Source organism: Anomaloglossus baeobatrachus, chromosome 1 (assembly GCF_048569485.1).
Source record: "Anomaloglossus baeobatrachus isolate aAnoBae1 chromosome 1, aAnoBae1.hap1, whole genome shotgun sequence".
NCBI classification, from domain to species: Eukaryota; Metazoa; Chordata; class Amphibia; order Anura; family Aromobatidae; genus Anomaloglossus; species Anomaloglossus baeobatrachus.
In genome coordinates, this window is record NC_134353.1 from 714396591 (window position 1) to 714411681 (window position 15091).

Sequence of the window (15091 nt, forward strand, 5' to 3'; positions counted from 1 at the left end):
GAGAAGAGAGAGAGGACTCTATTGATCATTAGAGCTTACACTCTACAGGAGAGGGAGAACTCTGCTGGCCATAAGAAATTACATTTTACAGGAGAGAGAATGAGAGAGAAAACCCTCTTGACTATAAGAGCTTGCCCATTACAGAAGAGCGTTAGGGAGGCCCCTGTTGATTATTAGAGCACACACTCAACAAGAGAACGAAAGAGATCATAAGAGCTTACACTCTACAGGAGAGAGATTCTCTGGTTGAGCATAAAAGCTTACACTTTAGAGGAGAGGGAGGACCTCGCTGTTAAGAGCTTATATACTTCCTAAGTGAGAGAGAGAGGGCCCTGCTGATCATGCAAACTTACACTCAAGAGTAGAAAGAAAGAGAGGACCCTGATGATTATAAGAACTTACATTCTAGAGTAGAGAGAAAGAGAGGACCCTGCTGATTCTAAGAACTTTCATTCTAGACTAGAGAGAGAGGAACCCGCTGATTATAAAAACTTACATTCTAGAGTAGAGAGAAAGAGAGGACCCCACTGATTATAAGAACTTACATTCTAGACCAGAGCGTGAGGACCCCGCTGATTATAAAAACTTATATTCTAGGGTAGAGAGAAAGAGAGGACTCCACTGAATATAAGAACTTACATTCTAGAGTAGAGAGAAAGAGAGAGAGAGAGAGAGGACCCCACTGATTATAAGAACTTACATTCTAGATTTGAGAGAGAGAGAGAGAGAGAGAGGACCCCGCTGATTATAAGAACTTACATTCTAGAGTAGAGAGAAAGAGAGAGAGAGAGAGGACCCCACTGATTATAAGAACTTACATTCTAGATTGGAGAGAGAGAGAGGACCCCGCTGATTATAAGAACTTACATTCTAGAACAGAGAAAATGAGAGGACCCCGCTGATTATAAGAACTTACATTTTAGAGTAGAGAGAGAGAGAGGACCCCGCTGATTATAAGAACTTACATTCTAGAGTAGAAAGAGAGGACCCCACTGATTATAAGAACTTACATTCTAGAGTAGAGAGAGAGAGAACCCCGCTGATTATAAGAACTTACATTCTAGACCAGAGCGTGAGGACCCCGCTGATTATAAAAACTTATATTCTTAATTCTTACATTCTAGGGTAGAGAGAAAGAGAGGACTCCACTGAATATAAGAACTTACATTCTAGAGTAGAGAGAAAGAGAGAGAGAGAGAGGACCCCACTGATTATAAGAACTTACATTCTAGAACAGAGAAAATGAGAGGACCCCGCTGATTATAAGAACTTACTTTTAGAGTAGAGAGAGAGAGAGGACCCCGCTGATTATAAGAACTTACATTCTAGAGTAGAAAGGGAGAGAGGACCATACTGATTATAGGAACTTATATTCTAAAGTAGAGAGAGGACCCCCCCTTGATTATATGAACTTACACTCTAGAATAGAGAGAGAGAGGACTCTATTGATTATAAGAACTTACACTCAATTGAGTGACAGACTGGACTTCAATGACGTTAAGAGCCTACACTCTATAGGAAAGATAACTGATAATAACAACTTACATTCTAGAGTGCAAAGAGAGAGAGGACCCCACTGATTCTAAGAACTTACATTCTAGAGTAGAGAGAAAGAGAGGACCCTACTGATTCTAGAACTTTCATTCTAGACTAGAGACAGGAACCCGCTGATTATAAAAACTTACATTCTAGAGTAGAGAGAAAGAGAGGACCCCACTGATTATAAGAACTTACATTCCAGAGTAGAGAGAGAGAACCCCGCTGATTATAAGAACTTACATTCTAGACCAGAGCGTGAGGACCCCGCTGATTATAAAAACTTACATTCTAGGGTAGAGAGAAAGAGAGGACTCCACTGAATATAAGAACTTACATTCTAGAGTAGAGAGAAAGAGAGAGAGAGAGAGAGAGAGAGAGGACCCCGCTGATTATAAGAACTTACATTCTAGACCAGAGCGTGAGGACCACGCTGATTATAAAAACTTACATTCTAGGGTAGAGAGAAAGAGAGGACTCCAATGAATCTAAGAACTTACATTCTAGAGTAGAGAGAAAGAGAGAGAGAGAGAGGACCCCGCTGATTATAAGAACTTACATTCTAGATTGGAGAGAGAGAGAGGACCCCGCTGATTATAAGAACTTACATTCTAGAGTAGAGAGAGAGAGAGGACCCCGCTGATTATAAGAACTTACATTCTAGAGTAGAGAGAAAGAGAGGACCCCACTGATTATAAGAACTTACATTCTAGAGTAGAGAGAAAGAGAGAGGACCTCGCTGATTATAAGAACTTACATTCTAGATTGGAGAGAGAGAGAGGACCCTGCTGATTGTAAGAACTTATATTCTAGATTAGAGATAAAGAGAGGACCCTCTTGATTATAAGAACTTACATTCTAGAGTAGAGAGAGAGGACCCCGCTGATTATAAGAACTTACATTCTAGATTGGAGAGAGAGGACCCCGCTGATTATAAGAACTTACATTTTAGAGTAGAGAGTGAGAGAACCCCACTGGTTATAAGAACTTACATTCTAGAATAGAGAGAGTGAGAGGACCCCGCTCATTATAAGAACTTACATTCTAGAACAGAGAAAATGAGAGGACCTCGCTGATTATAAGAACTTATATTTTAGAGTAGAGAGAGAGAGGACCCCGCTGATTATAAGAACTTACATTCTAGAGTAGAAAGAGAGGACCCCACTGATTATAAGAACTTACATTCTAGAACAGAGAAAATGAGAGCACCCCACTGATAATAACAACTTACATTCTAGAGTGGAAAGAGAGAGAGGACCCCGCTGATTATAAGAACTTACATTCTAGAGTAGAAAGGGAGAGAGGACCATACTGATTATAGGAACTTATATTCTAAAGTAGAGAGAGGACCCCCCTTGATTATATGAACTTACACTCTAGAATAGAGAGAGGACTCTATTGATTATAAGAACTTACACTCAATTGAGTGACAGACTGGACTTCAATGACGTTAAGAGCCTACACTCTATAGGAAAGAGAGCGGACCCCGCTGATCTAAAGACCTTACATCCTTCAGAAGAGAAAAAGAGAGGACCTTGCTCAGCTATGAGATCTTAAGGGTGCTTTACACGCTGCGACATTGCTACCAATATATCGCTGGGGTCACGTCATTAGTGACGCACATCCGGCGCCGGTAGCGACATCGCAGCGTGTGACACCAAGGAGCGACAATACACGATCGCAAAATCGTTTAAAAACGGTGATCGTTGACATGTTGCTCCTTTCCTTAATATCGCTGCTGCCACAGGTACGATGTTGTTCATCGTTCCTGCAGCATCACACATCGCTATGTGTGATGCCGCAGGAATGACAAACATCTCCTTACCTGCGTCCACCAGCAATGAGGAAGCAAGGAGGTGGACGGGATGTTACGTCCCGCTCATCTCCGCCCCTCCACTTCTATTGGCCAGCCGCTTAGTGATGCTGCAGTGACGTCACTATGATGCCGAACGCACCTCCCCCTTGAAGGAGGGATTGTTCGGCGGTCACAGCAACGTCGCTGACAAGGTATGTGCGTGTGATGCTGCCGTAACGATAACGTTCGCTACAGCAGCGATCACCAAATGTCGCATATTAGACGGGGGCGGGTGCTATCGCGCACGACATCGCGAGCTATCGCTAGTGATGGCGCAGCATGTAAAGCACCCTTTACACTTTACAAGAGATCAAGACTTACCCAGTGACTGGTGATGGAAACAACTTTGCCATGCAAACTGCGGTCAACTGGGAATCGATAATCTGATGTCCCAGAGACTGACACCCCTCCTGTACAAGGTATGAGAATATGTAAGATGTCATAGCTGCAGGAAAATCTGTTGAAACCACCTCAACCACGCAAAAAGACATTAGACCACTTTCCAATGCTTTGGCAGTGTTGGAAATAGTGCGAGGAAAGAAAATAATCTAAAGGCCACTTTACACACAGAGATAAATCTGTGGAAGATCTGTGGTTGCAGTGAAATTGTGGACAATCAGTGCCAGGTCTGTGGCTGTGTACAAATGTAACAATATGTTCAGGATTTCACTGCAAACACAGATCTACCAAAGATTTATCTCTGTGTGTAAAGTGGCCTTTAGTGTTCAAATTTGCATAAAGCTGTGAATTTCATGATGTTCAACTAAAACTCGATTGTCCGTCTGCAGATCGATCTGCTCGTTTCTACTAATCACTTAGTAAGCCTCTTACTAAGCTTCACTGATGACAGATTTTAACAGTGAATTCAGAGTAAGTGATCTGTGAGGGAGGTAGAGTCAGAGTGGTCTGAAAGGGTAGGAAAGAAGCATTTTTCTAAAATAGAATGATAGAATTATAGAATGGTAGAGTTGGAAGGGACCTCAAGGGCCATGCGGTCCAACCCCCTGCGAGTGCAGGTTTTCCGAAATCATCCCAGTTATGTTTAATCAGTTTCTACGTGAATATTTCCATTGATGGAGAGCTCACTACCTCCCGTTGTAGCCTATTCCACTCCCTGACTACCCTCATTGTCAGAAAGTTTTTCCTAAGGTCTAATCTGTATCTCCTTCCTTTTAGTTTCATTAAAATAAGATTAATACAAAGCTTTCCTTTTATTTTTTGCATGTACAAATTATTATGTTTGATGTAAAATTCCTATGTGAAAGTGTATTTAAAAGGGTTGTCCGATGTCATCCGTTTCAGGGCAGGTAAATAGCCCCTATGTTTACATCCCGTACATCTGCTATCTTCTGTACATGCAACCGGACAGACAAGAAAAAAGATGGGAGGATGGTTCAATACTTAATCAGTACTCCCCCACCTCTACCTTTTATCTAATTGTCACGGGCGGGGAGGACGCCGCCGCTGCGCGCTCGCTAATGCTCGGGTCCGGCGCTGCTGCTCGGTGGCTCGAGCGGTGGGCCGGATCCGGGGACTCGAGCGGCGCTCCTCGCCCGTGAGTGAAAAGGGTGGTTGGTTTGGGGGATTTAGTCTGTGATGCCACCCACGGATCGTGGTGAAGATGGGCACCCCCGCTGCTGGTGACGGGGATCCCGGGAGCGATGGTAGGGAGCAGCTGGGATGTTGTTTTCCCCCTCCGTGGGTAGGGGTCGGTGGTCCCGAGGCCTGGTGATGTGATGGGGAGGCTGGGTTGGTGAGGTGCAGGGTTGCAGGGACAGCGCGGCGCGGTGCCGTATGGCACGGGTGTACTCACTCAGTAAGAGATGCACAAAGTCCTCGGTAAACCACACGGCTGGATGGACGGGTCCCGCAGCCGGCTGCAGTGTCTCTCCCCGGACAGGTGATGGCGGCTGTCTTTCCCTGCACCTTGATGTACTTGATTGACTACTATGGATCCCCAACGGTAGTCTGCTCCCCGGTGTATGGATGCCGGAGGAGCCCATTTGCCCGCAGGCGCTGGCCCTTGGGTCTCTATCCTTAGGCGGTAGCTCACGGTGTGGGCGGTTGCCTTCTATCGGGTCTTTGGCTGTTTGGAAACCCCTGGGGTTCCGGTCACACTCGGATTTGACTATTGTCGGCGGCTCTAAGCCTGGTCGGGGTCCGATAGCCCTGCCTATGTGTGCTGGCTTCACTTCACTCCCCGGTCAGTACCGGCGGGCCAACGCCCGACCCCGGTCCTACGGTTCCGCGTTGTTTCACCACTCCTGCAGATGGCCACCACCGTCTGCCAACCTTGCTGTCAGTGCCTGGGCCACAAACCCAGACACTCAAGTGCTTGCTCCTCTCACTTCAAACTCCTAAACTGTTCTGACACTTTTCCCGCCTCCAGGCCTGTGAACTCCTCGGTGGGTGGGGCCAACCGCTTGGCTCCGCCCCACCTGGTGTGGACATCAGACCCTGGAGGGAGGCAACAAGGGTTTTGTGTTCGGCTGGTGTCACTGTCTAATGGGGGTGGGGGTGTTTGAGTGTTATCTGTGACGACCTGGCTAGGCCAGGGCGCCACATAATTGTGAATCCATCTTCTGCCAAAAGCTTGCTCTCTAAACAAAAGTGGTTTAGCAGAGCCGACTGTGTTGTGTTTTGTGTGGTTTAGGAAAGCTGACAAAGTGTTGTGCCGTGTCAGGTGTAGCAGAGCTGTGTTTTGCTGTGTCTGGTGTAGCAGAGCTGCCTATGTTGTACTTTGTCCGGTGTATCAAAGCTTATTTTGTTGTGCTGTGTTTGGTGTAATGTCTGGTGCAGCAGACTTGATATTTTTTGTGTCTCGTGTAGCCCAGCTGACTTGTGTTTTGATTAGTGTAGCAAAGCTGACTGTATTGTGTCTGGTGTGGCAAAGCTGTCAATGTATTGTTGATGATCTGTCACAGCACAGCAATCATAGGTAGAATGACAGTTCACGTGTTGAGAAGGAAGGAGAATCACCTACAGATGTGAATAGAGAATTCAAGTTGGATGCAAGGGTGGAATGAAATAAAAATTGTCATAGTGCACATAATTTGTATTATTTTGCAGATGAAGCAACATGAGAAACCAGGGACATATCACAGCTATGCTGCATTAGGACATAGGCTAGTTTCACACTTGCGTTGAACGGTATCCGTTGCATTGCGTTGTGTGACAGATGCAACGGATGTGTTGCATATAGTGGGACAACGGATGCAACGGATGCTGCAAAACAACGGAATCCGTTTTGATTTTTTTTTTACAGTTACCGGCGGCAGACTATTGTGAACGATCAGCTGAGCACTCACAGCAGCCGGTCACCGGGTGATCAGCTGATCGCTCCCAGTAACGAAAGTGTCAGCGTTGCATCCGCTGAACGACGCAGCGTCGTTATTTTGACGCTGCGCCGGGCCGGAGGAGTGCAGCATGTAACTTTTTTTGAGCAGCGCAATCCGTACACTCACCTGTCCTCAGCGCCATGGCCCCGCTCGGCTCCACCCACTCCTCACTCCGCCCCCACACACATTCTCGGCAGCCGAGCGATCAGCTGATCACTCAGCGGCCGGCTACTGGGAGCGATCAGCTGATCACCCGGCGGCCGGCTACTGGGAGCGATCAACTGATCACCTGGCGGCCGGCTGCTGGGAGCGATCAGCTGATCACCCGGCGGCCGGCTACTGGGAGCGATCAGTTGATCACCCGGCGACTGGCTGCTGTGAGCGCTCAGCTGATCGTTCACAATAGTCTGCCGCCGGTAACTGTAAAAAAAAAAAAAAAAAAATCAAAACGGATTCCGTTGTTTTGCAGCATCCATTGCATCCGTTGTGCCACTATATGCAACACATCCGTTGCATCCGTCACACAAAGCAATGCAACGGATACCGTTCAACGCAAGTGTGAAACTAGCCTTACATGCTGCGTTCCTCCTGCCCGGCGCAGCGTCAAAATAACGATGCTGCGTCGTCCAGCGGATGCAATGCTGACACTTGCGTTACAGTGCGTCGTCCATACAAGTCTATGGTGAATAGCGCAGTGCGTTAACGGACTGCGCTATTCTCCATAGTGACGGACTCCGCTGAACGCAAGTGTGAAAGTACTCATAAACGAGCAGAGCTGCAAGCTGAAAGCGACTACATGGACATACCCCACCCCCACCTCCCACAGGTTATGGTATGTAAACTGCATGCAAAGTGGGTAGTTTTATTTTTATCGTTAGACATTTTTGCAAAATGGGAAACCCCTTTAAACCATAATATAGGTATACTCAGCCACGTTTGTGATTGTTGTATTTTATTCTATGTAGTGTTTGTCACTTACATTATTTGTATTGTTTTATACACAATTTGTGTTACTTTAAAATTGATTTAGAATAAGAACTAAGAAATTGTATCATTTAACTCAACGTATACATTCAAAATGATTAATGTCAAATTAAAATACATATTCACATTACAATCGCACTTGACTAAGCAATTCTGAAGTTTTCAGCATGACTTGTATTAAATCTTCATGGTTGTTAAACTGCTTTGTGTGGCTCATGCTATAAAAAGCGTTCTTTTTAATACTTGATTGGCTGACTCTACCGAAAGCCAAATAACAAGAAATTACATTAAAATGACACTAATAATATATTCTTAACATAATTCTACAAATTACTGTACAATTTCTATAGATTCAGGTTTTCTTCATTTGGACTATGGGAAAGGAACACTATGAATGGCTTAAAGGGAACCAATCATCAGGATTTTCGTATATAACCTAAAGCCAGTGCTGTACTGGAATTATCAGGCTGACTCTATTCATGCCAGTAGTGGTCAGCTCGGATGTTTAGGCCTTAAAACCCAAGAAAGTAAAGTTTATAAAATCATCATCTTCTTGAGTGACAGCAGCTGAGAATCAGATAGTAGCGGGGGGGATGGTATATTCATAGTTATCCTCTTCCCCTGTTAGAATTAGCATAAATATTATACAATCGATTTACTTTTTCACTAGCAGGACCTGTGTGAGGTCATACCCATGTGACCAGAAGGGGCGAGGCCTCAGCCAACAGAAAAATGTTGCTCCCTGGTATCAGCTTTGCTGTCTGAGGCCCCGCCCCTCTGGTCACATGGGTATAACCTCACACAGGTCCTCCTAGTGAAAAAGTAAATCGATTGTATAATGCTTATGCTAATTCTAACAGGGGGAGGGGATATCTCTGAATACCCTCCTTGCTATTATCTGATCCTCACTCAGCTGCTGTCATTAAGAAGCTGGTGATTTTATAAACTTTACTTTCTTGGATTTCAAAACCTATACATCCGAGCTGACCACTACTGGTATGAATAGAATCAGCCTGATAGTGCCAGTATAGCATTGGCTTTAGGTTATATACAAAAATCCTGATGATTGGTTCCCTTTAAGGTGGTGTGAATGCCAGAAGAATTCAAAGAACATTGAGAACTGTGTATCCAGGAAAAGTTACAACACAATGCCTCAGGTTTGTAACCATGTCCTTTTATTTAATGATGGTGTGTCTCACTCAAACACAAGATTTCTCAGAATTACAATGCGTCATTGAAATTACAGGTAGATAACCATGAAAAAAAGAAAGGTATGAGTATCTGATGTCCATATCTATTTATCAGAGTTATTTGGTAAAGAATCTTTACCAATAATAGAAAGTCTTTCTTTGTAAACAGAATATCTACTTTAAGAGGTTTTCTAAAATTTTAATACTGATGAACTACCCTTACTATAGGTCATCAGTATCCAATTGGTGGGTGTTCAGTTCCCAACACCCCCATCAGTCAGCTAATTGAAGGGTCACTGGAATTTGCAAGTGGCCAAGAATGATACTACAAGCTCTTTACCATGCACTTGTATGGGAGTAAGCTTGCAGTGCAATTTATGGCTACTACACAGTATATGGATCAAAGATACTTTCGGGGAACCTTGGCCTCTTCATTTGTTTGGTAGGTTGTAGGTGGGACATGAGTCAGCCCACCATCAATCTGATATTGATGACCCATCCAAGGGATTGGTCATCAGTATGAAAGTCCCGGAAGTCTGATTTTTAGTCATTATTCTAATGGACTGTATTGGTGGGAAGCAGGTGTTGTTGGCTGTTTACTGATCCTATGTGATTGAGATGTAACTGTATTAGCTCTGAGTATTGCCTGAGGCTTAATAAAAGGATAAAGGGGATTAATCTTCTATTCTTGAGGTATGTTTGAAGCCCCCCCCCGGTGATAAAATGTTTCTACAGTGCAGAATGGCTTATACACCGGGGAATGAAAGGCATTTTAATAAGAGCCACATGGATGAAATTCTACTGGAAATACATGCAAGCTATTTGAGGTATACTCTGCTTTTGCCCTTTTGCCTTTTCAAAGAAGCTTCTGTCTAGCTTGGTGCCAGAAGAGTAGAAATTATGGTCTGCAGTGAATGAGTAATGATTTACTAAGAACACTTTGCATGAAAGGAAAGTTTAAAATTATGTACCAACCCTATCATACCCTCCCGAAAGAGATGCAGTCTTTGGCTATTGTATAATTACATCCATGCAGCAGTGAAATACTGCCCCTATAATTCAGTACAGAGGGGCAGACATATATTTTAAGTCAAAAGTAGCATGTCTTAATGAATAAATGATTAAACTGTAGTTCATATGGTCTCAATAAGGCCAAAAAATGCTTGTCTCACTACCTCTACAGTGATGAAAACAAAGGTGAGTGCATGATTTCCATGGTCCAGAGGAAGGGGACTTGATCCCAGAAACGCATCAACCTGTTAAATAAATTACTAATATTAATCAACACTTCTTTGCATTGGTGGTAGCGTGGCAATACATCCATTCTTTCTCCAGTACCTACCTCTACAGTGAGGGATATCAAGAAGAAACAGTGGAATGTCTTCCACTTAACGTTTTTTTTTTGCCCACCCCCATCCTAAAGCCCATTTAAAAAGGCTGGTAATTGGGGACTAGAGTTTCTAATTCTAGCCTCCATAAATCACCACCATGTCTTTTTTGTACCCTTTTCCTTCATTCTAACAGACTACACATTTGCGCTATGCAATTCAGTGGGTTACTATTCACTGGGTGTAGGGGACATTCAGGTTTGGATAGGCCCACAGGAGAACAGGAGAATCCTCCGGTGGCCCCTTTGCTATAGTACGTCACTTACCCCCAAACATAATCAGTAGTTGGCACAATACACTTATTTCACTATGTACAGACAAAGGAGGCATCTCATCATTCATTTTACAAACTACCCAGTATATTGTTATATAGAAGCATAGGTAAAGTAATATTTCCATGTAGTTGATCAGTTGGTCATCAGAGTCAATGTCAGCCAGGCAGATCAAGTCTGCATGCGCAGGAGCTCAATGGAGGCCTCAGCTGTGAATGATGCACGTGGCTGGGCAGGAGGATGGAGATCGCAGAAGATGGAGGAGGCACCAGACCGGAGAGCAGCGACACCCATCAGACCAATCCGCCCTCTAGGTGAGTATGATAGCAGTATGTTTTACGTTATACAGAGCAGCCTGGGCACTTATATACAGCATTCCAAAATGCTGTGTATAAGGGCTCACTGGGAGTGACCGCAGCTTATAGGGGCCAAATCTGGTGACAGGATCCCTTTAAGTATATTACATCCTGCTAGGATTAGGCATGCTATAGTGCAGTGATGGCGAACCTATGGCACGCGTGCCACCAGGGGCACGCAGAGCCCATTCTGCTGGCACGCGTGCTGTCGCCTGATCCTGCCGCTTTGATCTGCTGGTGCAGTCGCGCCAGCAAATCAAATCTGTGTTGGAGCGGAGGAGACATTTCTCCTCGCTCTGACACTCCTCCTCCCTCAGGCTGCAGGTGTGTTGCCTAGGAGACGGAGGAGCGTCAGCAAGCGGCGCCGGCGGGCGTAATGAGGTCTTCTGGCCACATGGGAACTGAGGACCCAGCGGCGCGCTGCGAGTGAGTGTGTGCTGGAAGGTAAGTTGTGTGTTGCTTTTTTTTTTTTTTTAATAACTCGTGTGCGGCGGCTCTGCCAAGGTGGAGATGGGGGGGCCAGTGCCAGTGCCAGCATGGGGTGGGGGAGAACACACATGCCAGCATGGGGAGGGGAGAACACATACGCCAGCATGGGGTGGGGGAGGGGGAACGCACATGCCAGCATGGGGTTGGGGAGGGGGAACACACATGCCAGTATGGGGGGGAACGCACATGCCAGCATGGGGTGGGGGAGGGGGAACACACATGCCAGTATGGGGGGAGGGGACGCACATGACAGCATGGGGGGGAAACACGCATGCCAGCATGGAGGGGAACATGCATGCCAGCATGGGGGGGGGACGACACACATGCCAGCATGGGGGGGGATGACATGCATGCCAGGATGGGGAACAATGCATGCCAGGATGGGGAAACATGCATGGCAGGATGGGGAAAACATACATGCCAGGATGGGGAAAACATGCATGCCAGGATGGAGGAAACATGCATGCCAGGATGGGGAAACATGCATGCCAGGATGGAGGAAACATGCATGCCAGGATGGGGAAAACATGCATGCCAGGATGGAGGAAACATGCATGCCAAGATAGAGGAAACATGCATGCCAAGATGGAGGAAACATACATGCCAAGATGGGCAAAACATACATGCCAAGATGGAGGAAACATACATACCAAGATGGAGGAAACATACATGCCAAGATGGGGAAAACATGCATGCCAGGATGGAGGACACATACATGCCAAGATGGAGGAAACATACATGCCAGGATGGGGGGAAACATGCATGCCAGGATGGAGGAAACATACATGCCAGGATGGAGGAAACATACATGCCAGGATGGAGGAAACATGCATGCCAGGTTGGAGGAAACATGCATGCCAGGATGGGGAAAACATGCATGCCAGGATCAGGAAACATGCATGCCAGGATGGAGGAAACATGCATGCCAGGATGGGGAAAACATGCATACCAGGATGGAGGAAACATGCATGCCAAGATGGAGGAAACATACATGCCAAGATGGGGAAACATGCATGCCAGGATGGAGGACACATACATGCCAAGATGGAGGAAACATACATGCCAGGATGGGGGGAAACATGCATGCCAGGATGGAGGAAACATACATGCCAGGATGGAGGAAACATACATGCCAGGATGGAGGAAACATGCATGCCAGGATGGAGGAAACATGCATGCCAGGATGGGGAAAACATGCATGCCAGGATGGGGAAAACATGCATGCCAGGATGGAGGAAACATACATGCCAGGATGGAGGAAACATACATGCCAGGATGGAGGAAACATGCATGCCAGGATGGAGGAAACATGCATGCCAGGATGGGGAAAACATGCATGCCAGGATGGGGAAAACATGCATGCCAGGATGGAGGAAACATGCATGCCAGGATGGGGAAACATGCATGCCAGGATGGAGGAAACATGCATGCCAGGATGGGGAAAACATGCATGCCAGGATGGAGGAAACATGCATGCCAGGATGGGGAAAACATGCATGGCAGGATGGGGAAAACATGCATGGCAGGATGGGGAAAACATGCATGCCAGGATGGAGGAAACATGCATGCCAGGATGGGGAAAACATGCATGCCAGGATGGAGGAAACATGCATGCCAGGATGGGGAAAACATGCATGGCAGGATGGTGAAAACATGCATGGCAGGATGGGGAAAACATACATGCCAGGATGGGGAAAACATGCATGCCAGGATGGAGGAAACATGCATGCCAGGATGGGGAAACATGCATGCCAGGATGGAGGAAACATGCATGCCAGGATGGGGAAAACATGCATGACAGGATGGAGGAAACATACATGCCAAGATGGAGGAAACATACATGCCAAGATGGAGGAAACATACATGCCAGGATGGGGAAAACATGCATGGCAGGATGGTGAAAACATGCATGGCAGGATGGGGAAAACAGGCATGGCAAGATGGGGAAAACATGCATGACAGGATGGGGAAAACATGCATGCCAGGATGGAGGAAACATGCATGCCAGGATGGGGAAAACATGCATGCCAGGATGGAGGAAACATGCATGCCAGGATGGGGAAAACATGCATGGCAGGATGGGGAAAACATGCATGGCAGGATGGAGGAAACATGCATACCAAGATGGAGGAAACATGCATGCCAGGATGGGGAAAAAATACATGCCAGGATGGAGGAAACATGCATGGCAGGATGGAGGAAACATACATGCCAGGATGGAGGAAACATACATGCCAGGACGGGGAAACATGCATGCCAGGATGGGCAAAACATACATGCCAAGATGGAGGAGACATGCATGCCAGGATGGAGGAAACATACATGCCAGGATGGAGGAAACATGCCACGATAGGGTACATTTACCAGGAAGGGGAACATTTACCAGGAAGGGGTACATGGTAGGAAGGGGGACATTTACCTGGATGGGGGTACATTTACCTTGATGGGGGTAAATTATCCAGGATTGGGAACATTTACCAGGATGGAGGACATTTACCAGGAATGGGGTACATGCCGGGATGGGGGAACATTAACAAGGATGGGCAATATGTCGGGATGGGGTACATTTGCCAGCATGGGGGAACATGCCAGAATAAGGTACATTTACCAGGATGGAGGACATTTACCAGGAATGGGGTACATGCCGGGATGGGGGAACATTAACAAGGATGGGCAATATGTCGGGATGGGGTACATTTGCCAGCATGGGGGAACATGCCAGAATAAGGTACATTTACCAGGATGGAGGACATTTACCAGGATGAGGTATATTTACCAGGATGGGGCCATGGTGGGGACAAATATACCAGAATGTAGGAAATATATATCAGGATGGGGGACATGTTTACCAAGAAGTGGCCCAGGAAGGGGACATAACTACACAATGAAAGGGGAGGGGAGCAACTCGTTCGTCTTTATGGGATTTCAAGATGTTCAGACTTTGAAATGTAGATGTGGAATTCAGGGTGAAATCTGATTGCATTCCATGCTAAAATCTCTGTCTAATATGCTGCAATTTTTTCCAGAAAGATCAACTGCTGTGTCTGGAAAGGGCTCAGCTTCAATGTGTGGTAAGCATGAGCGTGATGCCCCCTGCTGAAGAGAAGAGAAGACGGCAAAGGTAAGGTTAAAATCAACTTATTACATAATAGGATTGGTTGGCACTTCGGAAAAAAAATTGGGTTTAGGGCTACAGTTTGGGCACTCGGCCTGTAAAAGGTTCGCCATGACTGCTATAGTGCATCATTTTAGAATTAAACGGCTTGTCCAAGAGTCGACGGTCATGTGAGTGCAAATATGTGATTTCCAATGCTTAATGAAATTCCGACTAGACCTGTCTGGCATCCCACAATTTATTTGTATTTCACGAGGCCACGCATGTCTAGTTGACACGTGACTGCTTTTATGCAAGTTACATTTTTGCGGTTTTGTGAACTCCAACTCTCAGCGCCGGTACCTGAGAATCTTTACAGTGTGCAGTGTGTGCGTTGTGAGAATTCAGAAGTCTGCAGTTACAGAGATTGATTGCAAACTTCCATCACAAACTTGGACAACCCCTTTAAAGGGAACCTGTCAGGTACGATATGCACCAGGAACCACGAGCAGTTCTGGATGCATATTGCTAATCTCTGCGTTACCGTCCCTGTATACACTAGCATAGATAAAGAGATCTTTAGAAAAAG